At 41.5% G+C, this 14,715-nt stretch overlaps 5 non-coding genes and 3 pseudogenes across 5 annotated transcripts; all 8 read left to right on the top strand.

Annotated features, from left to right (window-relative positions):
- Positions 1-5: 5 nt before the first annotated feature.
- Positions 6-124, top strand: LOC143007291 (5S ribosomal RNA). Its single transcript, XR_012964454.1, has one exon. It is a non-coding gene; the product is annotated as a 5S ribosomal RNA (ribosomal RNA).
- A 245-nt stretch (positions 125-369) lies between these two features.
- LOC143007229 (5S ribosomal RNA) lies at positions 370-488 on the top strand (annotated as a pseudogene).
- Positions 489-733: 245 nt separating this feature from the next.
- On the top strand, positions 734-852 carry LOC143007288 (5S ribosomal RNA). The gene has a single exon (XR_012964451.1). It is a non-coding gene; the product is annotated as a 5S ribosomal RNA (ribosomal RNA).
- Positions 853-1,292: 440 nt separating this feature from the next.
- Positions 1,293-1,411, top strand: LOC143007135 (5S ribosomal RNA). The gene has a single exon (XR_012964356.1). It is a non-coding gene; the product is annotated as a 5S ribosomal RNA (ribosomal RNA).
- Positions 1,412-1,656: 245 nt separating this feature from the next.
- Positions 1,657-1,775, top strand: LOC143007276 (5S ribosomal RNA). Its single transcript, XR_012964440.1, has one exon. It is a non-coding gene; the product is annotated as a 5S ribosomal RNA (ribosomal RNA).
- Positions 1,776-2,229: 454 nt separating this feature from the next.
- Positions 2,230-2,348, top strand: LOC143007200 (5S ribosomal RNA; annotated as a pseudogene).
- A 245-nt stretch (positions 2,349-2,593) lies between these two features.
- LOC143007225 (5S ribosomal RNA) lies at positions 2,594-2,712 on the top strand (annotated as a pseudogene).
- Positions 2,713-3,178: 466 nt separating this feature from the next.
- Positions 3,179-3,297, top strand: LOC143007157 (5S ribosomal RNA). The gene has a single exon (XR_012964377.1). It is a non-coding gene; the product is annotated as a 5S ribosomal RNA (ribosomal RNA).
- The last annotated feature ends 11,418 nt before the right edge of the window (positions 3,298-14,715 follow it).

The following is a 14,715-nucleotide window of genomic DNA, read 5'->3' as shown; positions in this document are numbered from 1 at the left end:
TCCTCGTTTACGGCCATACCACTCTGAACACGCCCGATCTCGTCTGATCTCGGAAGATAAGCAGTGTCGGGCCAGGTTAGTACTTGCATGGGAGACCGCCTGGGAATACCCGGTGCAGTAAGCATTTTGGCCCTCTGAGCAGCAACCCTCACCTGGTCCTCCTCCCTCATGTTTCACTCCCTCTGTGAACACGCAATTTCCCTCGGGAGAATAAAGTTGTATCTTATCTTATCAGAAATGTTAGTGTTCTTCTGATGAAGGCATCATGTAAATTGTGATATACATGAACTTGAGTGTAGTCATGTGTACACGGTGACTTGAACTGGGTCTGTCTCACCTATAAAGAGCCTCTGTGTGGCTGCGTTCCTCGTTTACGGCCATACCACTCTGAACACGCCCGATCTCGTCTGATCTCGGAAGCTCATCAGCGTCTGGCCAGGTTAGTACTTGGATGGGAGACCGCCTGGGAATACCCGGTGCAGTAAGCATTTTGGCCCTCTGAGCAGCAGGCCTCACCTGGTCCTCCTCCCTCATGTTTCACTCCCTCTGTCAACAAGCAATTTCCCTCGGGAGAATAAAGTTGTATCTTATCTTATCTGAAATGTTAGTGTTCTTCTGATGAAGGCATCATGTAAATTGTGATATACATGAACTTGAGTGTAGTCATGCGTACACGGTGACTTGAACTGGGTCTGTCTCACCTATAAAGAGCCTCTGTGTGGCTGCTCTCCTCGTTTACGGCCATACCACTCTGAACACGCCTGATCTCGTCTGATCTCGGAAGCTAAGCAGCGTCGGGCCAGGTTAGTACTTGGATGGGAGACCGCCTGGGAATACCCGGTGCCGTAAGCAATTTGGCCCTCTGAGCAGCAGGCCTCACCTGGTCCTCCTCCCTCATGTTTCACTCCCTCTGTCAACAACCAATGTCCCTCGGGAGAATAAAGTTGTATCTTATCTTATTTGAAAGCATACATTCAGAAAATGAGTATTGCACATGGGCATAATATGAGAAGATTGAATGCACATGAGAAGTGAAGTACACGAGCCACTGTGTGACGATGATGATGATGATGATGAAAGTGAGCGTCAGAGATGTTAGTGGTCCCTCTTTATGTTCTATGTGATGATTATCAGTTTCATTAGGTAAGACTTCATTATCCAGAAATGTGTGTTTCTGATGAAGGCATCATGTAAATTGTGATATACATGAACTTGAGTGTAGTCATGTGTACACGGTGACTTGAACTGGGTCTGTCTCACCTATAAAGAGCCTCTGTGTGGCTGCTCTCCTTGTTTATGGCCATACCACTCTGAACATGCCCGATCTCGTCTGATCTCGGAAGCTAAGCAGCGTCGGGCCAGGTTAGTACTTGGATGGGAGACCGCCTGGGAATACCCGGTGCAGTAAGCATTTTGGCCCTCTGAGCAGCAGGCCTCACCTGGTCCTCCTCCCTCATGTTTCACTCCCTCTGTCAACACGCAATTTCCCTCGGGAGAATAAAGTTGTATCTTATCTTATCTGAAATGTTAGTGTTCTTCTGATGAAGGCATCATGTAAATTGTGATATACATGAACTTGAGTGTAGTCATGCGTACACGGTGACTTGAACTGGGTCTGTCTCACCTATAAAGAGCCTCTGTGTAGCTGCTCTCCTCGTTTACGGCCATACCACTCTGAACACGCCTGATCTCGTCTGATCTCGGAAGCTAAGCAGCGTCGGGCCAGGTTAGTACTTGGATGGGAGACCGCCTGGGAATACCCGGTGCCGTAAGCAATTTGGCCCTCTGAGCAGCAGGCCTCACCTGGTCCTCCTCCCTCATGTTTCACTCCCTCTGTCAACAACCAATGTCCCTCGGGAGAATAAAGTTGTATCTTGTCTTATCTTATATGAAAGCATACATTCAGAAAATGAGTATTGCACATGGGCATAATATGAGATGATTGAATGCACATGGGGAGTGAAGTACAGGAGCCACTGTGTGACGATGATGATGATGATGATGATGAGGATAAAAGTGAGCGTCAGAGATGTAAGTGGTCCCTCTGTATGTTCTATGTGATGATTATCAGTTTCATTAGGTAAGACTTTATTATCCAGAAATGTGTGTTTCTGATGAAGGCATCATGTAAATTGTGATATACATGAACTTGAGTGTAGTCATGTGTACACGGTGACTTGAACTGGGTCCGTCTCACCTATAAAGAGCCTCTGTGTGGCTGCTCTCCTCGTTTACGGCCATACCACTCTGAACACGCCCGATCTCGTCTGATCTCGGAAGCTAATCAGCGTCAGGCCAGGTTAGTACTCGGATGGGAGACCGCCTGGGAATACCCGTTGCCGTAAGCATTTTGGCCCTCTGAGCAGCAGGCCTCACCTGGTCCTCCTCCCTCATGTTTCACTCCCTCTGTGAACACGCAATTTCCCTCGGGAGAATAAAGTTGTATCTTATCTTATCTGAAATGTTAGTGTTTTTCTGATGAAGGCATCATGTAAATTGGGATATACATGAACTTGAGTGTAGTCATGCGTACACGGTGACTTGAACTGGGTCTGTCTCAGCTATAAAGAGCCTCTGTGTGGCTGCTCTCCTCGTTTACGGCCATACCACTCTGAACACGCCTGATCTCGTCTGATCTCGGAAGCTAAGCAGCGTCAGGCCAGGTTCGTACTTGGATGAGAGACCGCCTAGGAATACCCGGTGCCGTAAGCATTTTGGCCCTCTGAGCAGCAGTACTCACCTGGTCCTCCTCCCTCATGTTTCACTCCCTCTGTCAACACCCAATGTCCCTCGGGAGAATAAAGTTGTATCTTATCTTATCTTATATGAAAGCATACATTCAGAAAATGAGTATGGCACCTGGGCATAATATGAGATGATTGAATGCACATGAGAAGTGAAGTACACGAGCCACTGTGTGACGATGATGATGATGATGATGATGATGATGATGATGATGATGAAAGTGAGCGTCAGAGATGTTAGTGGTCCCTCTTTATGTTCTATGTGATGATTATCAGTTTCATGAGGTAAGACTTCATTATCCAGAAATGTGTGTTTCTGATGAAGCCATCATGTAAATTGTGATATACATGAACTTGAGTGTAGTCATCTGTACACGGTGACTTGAACTGGGTCTGTCTCACCTATAAAGAGTCTCTGTGTGGCTGCTCTCCTCGTTTACGGCCATACCACTCTGAACACGCCCGATCTCGTCTGATCTCGGAAGCTAAGCAGCGTCGAGCCAGGTTAGTACTTGAATGGGAGACTGCCTGGGAATACCCGGTGCCGTAAGCATTTTTGGCCCAATGAGCAGCAGGCCTCACCTGGTCTTCCTCCCTCATGTTTCACTCCCTCTGTCAACACGCAATTTCCCTCGTGAGAATAAAGTCGTATCTTATCTTATCTTATATGAAAGCATACATTCAGAAAATGAGTATTGCACATGGGCATAATATGACAAGATTGAATGCACATGAGAAGTGAAGTACACGAGCCACTGTGTGACGATGATGATGATGATGATGATGATGATGATGAAAGTGCGCAGCATCCAGGCAGAAATGCCATCAATGTGTGTAAATTTGGGGCAAATTGGGGAATATTGAACATTTTCTAAAAATGTTGACCCGGGTCATCAATTTTTGAAACTGGAGAAAACTTTAAAAGCCAATATCTGTGACAAGTTAGGAGATAGAGAGCTAAAATTGCAGACGCAGCATCCAGGCAGAAATGCCATCAATGTGTGTAAATTTGGGGCAAATTGGGGAATATTGAAAATTTTCTAAAAATGTTGACCCGCGGGTCATCGATTTTTGAAACTGGAGAAAACTTGAAAAGCCCATATCTGTGACAAGGAAGGAGATAGAGAGCAAAAATTTCAGACGCAGCATCCAGGCAGAAATGCCATCAATGTGTGTAAATTTGGGGCAAATTGGGGAATATTGAAAATTTTGGAAAAAAGTTGACACCGGGTCATCGATTTTTGAAACTGGAGAAAACTTGAAAAGCCCATATCTGTGACAAGGAAGGAGATAGAGAGCTAAAATTTCAGACGCAGCATCCAGACAGAAATGCCATCAATTTGTGTAAATTTGGGGCAAATTGGGGAATATTGAAAATTTTCTAAAAATGTTGAACCGCGGGTCATCGATTCTTGAAACTAGAGAAAACTTGAAAAGCCCATATCTGTGACAAGGAAGGAGATAGAGAGCTACAATTTCAGACGCAGCATCCAGGCAGAAATGCCATCAATGTGTGTAAATTTGGGGCAAATTGGGGAATATTGAAAATTTTCTAAAAATGTTGACCAGGGTCATCAATTTTTGAAACTGGAGAAAACTTGAAAAGCCCATATCTGTGACAAGGAAGGAGATAGAGAGCTAAAATTTCAGACGCAGCATCCAGGCAGAAATACCATCAATGTGTGTGAATTTGGGGCAAATTGGGGAATATTGAAAATTTTCTAAAAATGTTGACCCGGGTCATCAATTTTTGAAACTGGAGAAAACTTGAAAAGCCCAAATCTGTGAAAAGGAAGGAGATAGAGAGCTAAAATTTCAGACGCAGCATCCAGACAGAAATGCCATCAATTTGTGTAAATTTGGGACAAATTGGGGAATATTGAAAATTTTGGAAAAAAGTTGACCCCCGGGTCATCGATTTTTGAAACTGGAGAAAACTTAAAAAGCCCATATCTGTGACAAGGAAGGAGATAGAGAGCTAAAATTTCAGACGCAGCATCCAGACAGAAATGCCATCAATTTGTGTAAATTTGAGAAAAATTGGGGAATATTGAACATTTTCTAAAAATGTTGACCCGCGGGTCATCGATTCTTGAAACTAGAGAAAACTTGAAAAGCCCATATCTGTGACAAGGAAGGAGATAGAGAGCTACAATTTCAGACGCAGCATCCAGACAGAAATGCCATCAATGTGTGTAAATTTGGGGCAAATTGGGGAATATTGAAAATTTTCTAAAAATGTTGACCCGGGTCATCAATTTTTGAAACTGGAGAAAACTTGAAAAGCTCATATCTGTGACAAGGAAGGAGATAGAGAGCTACAATTTCAGACGCAGCATCCAGGCAGAAATGCCATCAATGTGTGTAAATTCGGGACAAATTGGGGAATATTGAAAATTTTCTAAAAATGTTGACCCGGGTCATCAATTTTTGAAACTGGAGAAAACTTTAAAAGCCAATATCTGTGACAAGGAAGGAGATAGAGAGCTACAATTTCAGACGCAGCATCCAGGCAGAAATGCCATCAATGTGTGTAAATTTGGGGCAAATTGGGGAATATTGAAAATTTTCTAAAAATGTTGACCAGGGTCATCAATTTTTGAAACTGGAGAAAACTTGAAAAGCCCATATCTGTGACAAGGAAGGAGATAGAGAGCTACAATTTCAGACGCAGCATCCAGGCAGAAATGCCATCAATGTGTGTAAATTTGGGGCAAATTGGGGAATATTGAAAATTTTCTAAAAATGTTGACCAGGGTCATCAATTTTTGAAACTGGAGAAAACTTGAAAAGCCCATATCTGTGACAAGGAAGGAGATAGAGAGCTACAATTTCAGACGCAGCATCCAGGCAGAAATGCCATCAATGTGTGTAAATTTGGGGCAAATTTGGGAATATTGAAAATTTTGGAAAAAAGTTGACCCCCGGGTCATCGATTTTTGAAACTGGAGAAAACTTTAAAAGCCCATATCTGTGACAAGGAAGGAGATAGAGAGCTAAAATTTCAGACGCAGCATCCAGACAGAAATGCCATCAATGTGTGTAAATTTGGGGCAAATTGGGGAATATTGAAAATTTTCGAAAAAAGTTGACCCCCGGGTCATCGATTTTTGAAACTGGAGAAAACTTAAAAAGCCCATATCTGTGACAAGGAAGGAGATAGAGAGCTAAAATTTCAGACGCAGCATCCAGACAGAAATGCCATCAATGTGTGTAAATTTGGGGCAAATTGGGGAATATTGAAAATTTTCTAAAAATGTTGACCAGGGTCATCAATTTTTGAAACTGATGAAAACTTGAAAAGCCCATATCTGTGACAAGGAAGGAGATAGAGAGCTACAATTTAAGACGCAGCATCCAGGCAGAAATGCCATCAATGTGTGTAAATTTGGTGAAAATTGGGAATATTGAAAATTTTCTAAAAATGTTGACCCGCGGGTCATCAATGTTTGAAACTGGAGAAAACTTGAAAAGCCCATATCTGTGACAAGGAAGGAGATAGAGAGCTACAATTTCAGACGCAGCATCCAGGCAGAAATGCCATCAATGTGTGTAAATTCGGGACAAATTGGGGAATATTGAAAATTTTCTAAAAATGTTGACCCGGGTCATCAATTTTTGAAACTGGAGAAAACTTGAAAAGCCCATATCTGTGACAAGGAAGGAGATAGAGAGCTAAAATTTCAGACGCAGCATCCAGGCAGAAATGCCATCAATGTGTGTAAATTTGGGGCAAATTGGGGAATATTGAAAATTTTGGAAAAAAGTTGACCCCCGGGTCATCGATTTTTTAAACTGGAGAAAACTTGAAAAGCCCATATCTGTGACAAGGAAGGAGATAGAGAGCTAAAATTTCAGACGCAGCATCCAGACAGAAATGCCATCAATGTGTGTACATTTGGGGCAAATTGGTAATATTGAAAATTTTCTAAAAATGTTGACCAGGGTCATCAATTTTTGAAACTGGAGAAAACTTGAAAAGCCCATATCTGTGACAAGGAAGGAGATAGAGAGCTACAATTTCAGACGCAGCATCCAGGCAGAAATGCCATCAATGTGTGTAAATTTGGGGCAAATTGGGGAATATTGAAAATTTGGGAAAAAAGTTGACCCCCGGGTAATCGATTTTTGAAACTGGAGAAAAATCTAAAAGCCCATATCTGTGACAAGGAAGGAGATAGAGAGCTAAAATTTCAGATGCAGCATCCAGACAGAAATACCATTGATTTGTGTAAATTTGGGACAAATTGGGGAATATTGAAAATTTCCTAAAAATGTTGACCCGCGGGTCATCGTTTCTTGAAACTAGAGAAAACTTGAAAAGCCCATATCTGTGACAAGGAAGGAGATAGAGAGCTAAAATTTCAGACGCAGCATCCAGACAGAAATGCCATCAATGTGTGTAAATTTGGGACAAATTGGGGAATATTGAAAATTTTCTAAAAATGTTGACCCGGGTCATCAATTTTTGAAACTGGAGAAAACTTTAAAAGCCAATATCTGTGACAAGGAAGGAGATAGAGAGCTACAATTTCAGACGCAGCATCCAGGCAGAAATGCCATCAATGTGTGTAAATTTGGGGCAAATTGGGGAATATTGAAAATTTGGGAAAAAAGTTGACACACGGGTCATCGATTTTTGAAACTGGAGAAAACTTTAAAAGCCCATATCTGTGACAAGGAAGGAGATAGAGAGCTAAAATTTCAGGCGCAGCATCCAGACACAAATGCCATCAATTTGTGTAAATTTGGGACGAATTGGGGAATATTGAAAATTTTCTATCTGTGACAAGGAAGGAGATAGAGAGCTAAAATTTCAGGCGCAGCATCCAGGCAGAAATGCCATCAATGTGTGTAAATTTGGGGCAAATTGGGGAGTATTGAAAATTTTCTAAAAATGTTGACCCGGGTCATCAATTTTTGAAACTAGAGAAAACTTGAAAAGCCCATATCTGTGACAAGGAAGGAGATAGAGAGCTAAAATTGCAGACGCAGCATCCAGACAGAATCTGTGTAAATTTGGGACAAATTGGGGAATATTGAAAATTTTCTAAAAATGTTGACCCGCGGGTCATCGATTCTTGAAACTGGAGAAAACTTGAAAAGCCCATATCTGTGACAAGGAAGGAGATAGAGAGCTACAATTTCAGACGCAGCATCCAGGCAGAAATGCCATCAATGTGTGTAAATTTGGGGCAAATTGGGGAATATTGAAAATTTTGGAAAAAAGTTGACCCGCGGGTCATCGATTCTTGAAACTAGAGAAAACTTGAAAAGCCCATATCTGTGACAAGGAAGGAGATAGAGAGCTACAATTTCAGACGCAGCATCCAGGCAGAAATGCCATCAATGTTTGTAAATTTGGGACAAATTGGGGAATATTGAAAATTTTCTATCTGTGACAAGGAAGGAGATAGAGAGCTACAATTTCAGACGCAGCATCCAGACAGAAATGCCATCAATTTGTGTAAATTTGGGACAAATTGGGGAATATTGAAAATTTTCTATCTGTGACAAGGAAGGAGATAGAGAGCTAAAATTTCAGGCGCAGCATCCAGGCAGAAATGCCATCAATTTGTGTAAATTTGGGACAAATTGGGGAATATTGAAAATTTTCTAAAAATGTTGACCCGCGGGTCATCGATTCTTGAAACTAGAGAAAACTTGAAAAGCCCATATCTGTGACAAGGAAGGAGATAGAGAGCTAAAATTTCAGATGCAGCATCCAGACAGAAATGCCATCAATGTGTGTAAATTTTGGGCAAATTGGGGAATATTGAAAATTTTCTAAAAATGTTGACCCGCGGGTCATCGATTTTTGAAACTGGAGAAAACTTGAAAAGCCCATATGTGTGACAAGGAAGGAGATAGAGAGCTAAAATTTCAGACGCAGCATCCAGACAGAAATGCCATCAATTTGTGTAAATTTGGGACAAATTGGGGAATATTGAAAATTTTCTAAAAATGTTGACCCCCGGGTCATCGATTTTTGAAACTGGAGAAAACTTTAAAAGCCCATATCTGTGACAAGGAAGGAGATAGAGAGCTAAAATTTCAGACGCAGCATCCAGACAGAAATGCCATCAATTTGTGTAAATTTGTGACAAATTGGGGAATATTGAAAATTTTGGAAAAAAGTTGACCCGCGGGTCATCGATTCTTGAAACTAGAGAAAACTTGAAAAGCCCATATCTGTGACAAGGAAGGAGATAGAGAGCTACAATTTCAGACGCAGCATCCAGACAGAAATGCCATCAATGTGTGTAAATTTGGAGCAAACTGGGGAATATTGAAAATTTTCTAAAAATGTTGACCAGGGTCATCGATCTTTGAAACTGGAGAAAACTTGAAAAGCCCATATCTGTGACAAGGAAGGAGATAGAGAGCTAAAATTTCAGACGCAGCATCCAGACAGAAATGCCATCAATTTGTGTAAATTTGGGGCAAATTGGGGAATATTGAAAATTTTGGAAAAAAGTTTACTCGCGGGTCATCGATTCTTGAAACTAGAGAAAACTTGAAAAGCCCATATCTGTGACAAGGAAGGAGATAGAGAGCTACAATTTCAGACGCAGCATCCAGACAGAAATGCCATCAATGTGTGTACATTTGGGGCAAATTGGGGAATATTGAAAATTTTCTAAAAATGTTGACCCGGGTCATCAATTTTTGAAACTGGAGAAAACTTTAAAAGCCCATATCTGTGACAAGGAAGGAGATAGAGAGCTAAAATTTCAGACGCAGCATCCAGGCAGGAATGCCATCAATGTGTGTGAATTTGGGGCAAATTGGGGAATATTGAAAATTTTCTAAAAATGTTGTCCCGGGTCATCAATTTTTGAAACTGGAGAAAACTTTAAAAGCCCATATCTGTGACAAGGAAGGAGATAGAGAGCTAAAATTTCAGACGCAGCATCCAGGCAGAAATGCCATCAATGTGTGTGAATTTGGGGCAAATTGGGGAATATTGAAAATTTTCTAAAAATGTTGTCCCGGGTCATCAATTTTTGAAACTGGAGAAAACTTGAAAAGCCCATATCTGTGACAAGGAAGGAGATAGAGAGCTACAATTTCAGACGCAGCATCCAGACAGAAATGCCATCAATGTGTGTAAATTTGGAGCAAACTGGGGAATATTGAAAATTTTCTAAAAATGTTGACCCGGGTCATCGATCTTTGAAACTGGAGAAAACTTGAAAAGCCCATATCTGTGACAAGGAAGGAGATAGAGAGCTAAAATTTCAGACGCAGCATCCAGACAGAAATGCCATCAATTTGTGTAAATTTGGGGCAAATTGGGGAATATTGAAAATTTTGGAAAAAAGTTTACTCGCGGGTCATCGATTCTTGAAACTAGAGAAAACTTGAAAAGCCCATATCTGTGACAAGGAAGGAGATAGAGAGCTACAATTTCAGACGCAGCATCCAGACAGAAATGCCATCAATGTGTGTACATTTGGGGCAAATTGGGGAATATTGAAAATTTTCTAAAAATGTTGACCCGGGTCATCAATTTTTGAAACTGGAGAAAACTTTAAAAGCCCATATCTGTGACAAGGAAGGAGATAGAGAGCTAAAATTTCAGACGCAGCATCCAGGCAGGAATGCCATCAATGTGTGTGAATTTGGGGCAAATTGGGGAATATTGAAAATTTTCTAAAAATGTTGTCCCGGGTCATCAATTTTTGAAACTGGAGAAAACTTTAAAAGCCCATATCTGTGACAAGGAAGGAGATAGAGAGCTAAAATTTCAGACGCAGCATCCAGGCAGAAATGCCATCAATGTGTGTGAATTTGGGGCAAATTGGGGAATATTGAAAATTTTCTAAAAATGTTGTCCCGGGTCATCAATTTTTGAAACTGGAGAAAACTTGAAAAGCCCATATCTGTGACAAGGAAGGAGATAGAGAGCTAAAATTTCAGACGCAGCATCCAGACAGAAATGCCATCAATTTGTGTAAATTTGGGGCAAATTGGGGAATATGGAAAATTTTCTAAAAATGTTGACCCGGGTCATCGATTTTTGAACCTGGAGAAAACTTGTAAAGCCCATATGTGTGACAAGGAAGGAGATAGAGAGCTACAATTTCAGACGCAGCATCCAGGCAGAAATGTCATCAATGTGTGTAAATTTGGGGCAAATTGGGGAATATTGAAAATTTTGGAAAAAAGTTGAACCCCGGGTCATCAATTTTTGAAACTGGAGAAAAATTGAAAAGCCCATATCTGTGACAAGGAAGGAGATAGAGAGCTTCAATTTCAGACGCAGCATCCAGACAGAAATGCCATCAATCTGTGTCAATTTGGGGCAAATTGGGGAATATTGAACATTTTCTAAAAATGTTTACCCGAGTCATCAATTTTTGAAACTGGAGAAAACTTTGAAAGCCGATAACTGTGACAAGGAAGGAGATAGAGAGCTAAAATTTCAGACGCAGCATCCAGGCAGAAATGCCATCAATGTGTGTTAATTTGGGGCAAATTGGGGAATATTGAAAATTTTCTAAAAATGTTGACCCCCGGGTCATCAATTTTTGAAACTGGAGAAAACTTGAAAAGCCCGTATCTGTGACAAGGAAGGAGATAGAGAGCTACAATTTCAGACGCAGCATCCAGGCAGATATGCCATCAATGTGTGTAAATTTGGGGCAAATTGGGGAATGTTGAAAATTTTCTAAAAATGTTGACCCCGGTCATCAATTTTTGAAACTGGAGAAAACTTGAAAAGCCCATATCTGTGACAAGGAAGGAGATAGAGAGCTACAATTTCAGACGCAGCATCCAGACAGAAATGCCATCAATTTGTGTAAATTTGAGACAAATTGGGGAATATTGAACATTTTCTAAAAATGTTGACCCGGGTCATCGATTTTTCAACCTAGAGAAAACTTGTAAAGCCCATATGTGTGACAAGGAAGGAGATAGAGAGCTACAATTTCAGACGCAGCATCCAGACAGAAATGCCACCAATGTGTGTAAATTTGGGGCAAATTGGGGAATATTGAAAATTTTCTAAAAATGTTGACCCGCGTCATCGATTTTTGAAACTGGAGAAAACTTTAAAAGCCCATATCTGTGACAAGGAAGGAGATAGAGAGCTTCAATTTCAGACGCAGCATCCAGACAGAAATGCCATCAATGTGTGTAAATTTGGGGCAAATTGGGGAATATTGAAAATTTTCTAAAAATGTTGACCCACGGGTCATCAATTTTTGAAACTGGAGAAAACTTGAAAAGCCCATATCTGTGACAAGGAAGGAGATAGAGAGCTCAAATTTCAGACGCAGCATCCAGGCAGATATGCCATCAATGTGTGTAAATTTGGGGCAAATTGTGGAATATTGAAAATTTTCTAAAAATGTTGACCCGCGGGTCATCGATTTTTGAAACTGGAGAAAACTTGAAAAGCCCATATCTGTGACAAGGAAGGAGATAGAGAGCTAAAATTTCAGACGCAGCATCCAGACAGAAATGCCATCAATGTGTGTCAATTTGGGGCAAATTGGGGAATATTGAACATTTTCTAAAAATGTTTACCCGAGTCATCAATTTTTGAAACTGGAGAAAACTTTGAAAGCCGATAACTGTGACAAGGAAGGAGATAGAGAGCTAAAATTTCAGACGCAGCATCCAGGCAGAAATGCCATCAATGTGTGTAAATTTGGGGCAAATTGGGGAATATTGAAAATTTTCTAAAAATGTTGACCCGCGGGTCATCGATTCTTGAAACTAGAGAAAACTTGAAAAGCCCATATCTGTGACAAGGAAGGAGATAGAGAGCTACAATTTCAGACGCAGCATCCAGACAGAAATGCCATCAATGTGTGTTAATTTGGGGAATATTGAAAATTTTCTAAAAATGTTGACCCCCGGGTCATCAATTTTTGAAACTGGAGAAAACTTGTAAAGCCCATATGTGTGACAAGGAAGGAGATAGAGAGCTAAAATTTCAGACGCAGCATCCAGACAGAAATGCCATCAATGTGTGTAAATTTGGGGCAAATTGGGGAATATTGAAAATTTTCTAAAAATGTTGAGCCGCGTCATCGATTTTTGAAACTGGAGAAAACTTTAAAAGCCCATATCTGTGACAAGGAAGGAGATAGAGAGCTAAAATTTCAGACGCAGCATCCAGACAGAAATGCCATCAATTTGTGTAAATTTGGGGCAAATTGGGGAATATTGAAAATTTTGGAAAAAAGTTGAACCCCGGGTCATCAATTTTTGAAACTGGAGAAAAATTAAAAAGCCCATATCTGTGACAAGGAAGGAGATAGAGAGCTTCAATTTCAGACGCAGCATCCAGACAGAAATGCCATCAATGTGTGTAAATTTGGGGCAAATTCGGGAATATGGAAAATTTTCTAAAAATGTTGACCCGGGTCATCGATTTTTCAACCTGGAGAAAACTTGTAAAGCCCATATGTGTGACAAGGAAGGAGATAGAGAGCTAAAATTTCAGACGCAGCATCCAGACAGAAATGCCATCAATGTGTGTAAATTTGGGGCAAATTGGGGAATATTGAACATTTTCTAAAAATGTTGACCCGCGGGTCATCGATTCTTGAAACTAGAGAAAACTTGAAAAGCCCATATCTGTGAAAAGGAAGGAGATAGAGGCTTCTGTGTTCTTCTGATGAAGGCATCATGTAAATTGTGATATACATGAACTTGAGTGTAGTCATGTGTACACGGTGACTTGAACTGGGTCTGTCTCACCTATAAAGAGCCTCTGTGTGGCTGCGTTCCTCGTTTACGGCCATACCACTCTGAACACGGAAGTAAGAGGAGGTGTGTGTGAGCTCCAGGCGTGCGTGTATTTTGACTGATCCTGTGCGGCAATTTTGATTTTGAGTTTGAACTGTGGCGTTTCTTTAAGCCCAGATTTTTCGTTTCTTTGATAGCTCGGTTTTTGGAGCCACCCCCAGCAGTTTTCACTGTCTGGGGGACACTTTAAGTTATTTGTTTGTTTGGTTTGTGTTTTCCTGATGGAAAATAGTTTATACTGTGCTCCAAGTATGGTGAGAACCAGAGGAAAGGGAGCCAGAGTCGCTGCACCGGGCCCGGATTGGACGGCGGAGGCAAACGAGCCGATGGTGAAAGACGATCGGGCGTACAGGACCGTGGACGGTCAGAATATGACGGGAGAAATGGAGGACACACGTGCGGTGACAGCTCCTGACGTAGCCGAAAATGCGGAAGGAGGAAGAGGGCAGGAGAGAGAAATCATCAGAGAGGAAGAGATACGGATTATTAAGGATAAAGCTGAAGAGTTTCAGCAAAATTTAACGCTCGCCCTGGAGCTGATTGGAGAAGATAAAGTGACCGCAATGGAGCTGATCCAGGCAATACAAGACACTTGTGGGAAAATCATCGCCTGCCGGTACACGGGCAGAAATAAATATGAGATCACAATGAATCACCCGAAGGGGAAAGAAAGACTATTGGACGGCATAAAAATTGGACAGACCGCGATCATGTCCAAGGAGTTATGTAATGATGAGCTGGTGGTCTCGTTTCTGGGGCTGCCGGCGTATATCACGGACAGCATCATTCTGGGCAAGCTGAACAGCTGGGGAGTGAGTGCAGTATCCCCGATCATCAGGAGAATGTGGCCGGGAACTAGAATTGCTGACGGAACAAGATACGTGAAAGTTAAATTCACGGAGACGGTCCAATCACTTCCATATTCGACCAAGTTTGAGACGGCTTTTGGAGCAGAGTTCTTTAGAGTTTTGCACGACAAACAGGTGAAAGTGTGCAGACAGTGCATACAGACTGGTCATATCCTGAGGGACTGTCCAGATTTCCTTTGTAGAAAATGTGGAGAGCAGGGGCACTATGCAAGGGAGTGCATGGGCAGAGGGAACAAATGCCAGAGCTGCAAAAAGGAGAGCAGCAGATGTGTTTGTGAGGACGTTGATCATGCTCCAGGGACGGGAGGAAAGCAACGTGAGGAGCAGGAAGAATC

The sequence above is a fragment of the Genypterus blacodes genome, unplaced genomic scaffold (assembly GCF_046128005.1).
Source record: "Genypterus blacodes isolate CSIRO-AG114 ecotype Tasmania unplaced genomic scaffold, CSIRO-AGI_Gbla_v1 ptg000083l_1, whole genome shotgun sequence".
Classification (NCBI taxonomy): domain Eukaryota; kingdom Metazoa; phylum Chordata; class Actinopteri; order Ophidiiformes; family Ophidiidae; genus Genypterus; species Genypterus blacodes.
The sequence above is the reverse complement of the archived record's forward strand: the minus strand, read 5'-3'. Positions and strand labels throughout refer to the sequence as shown.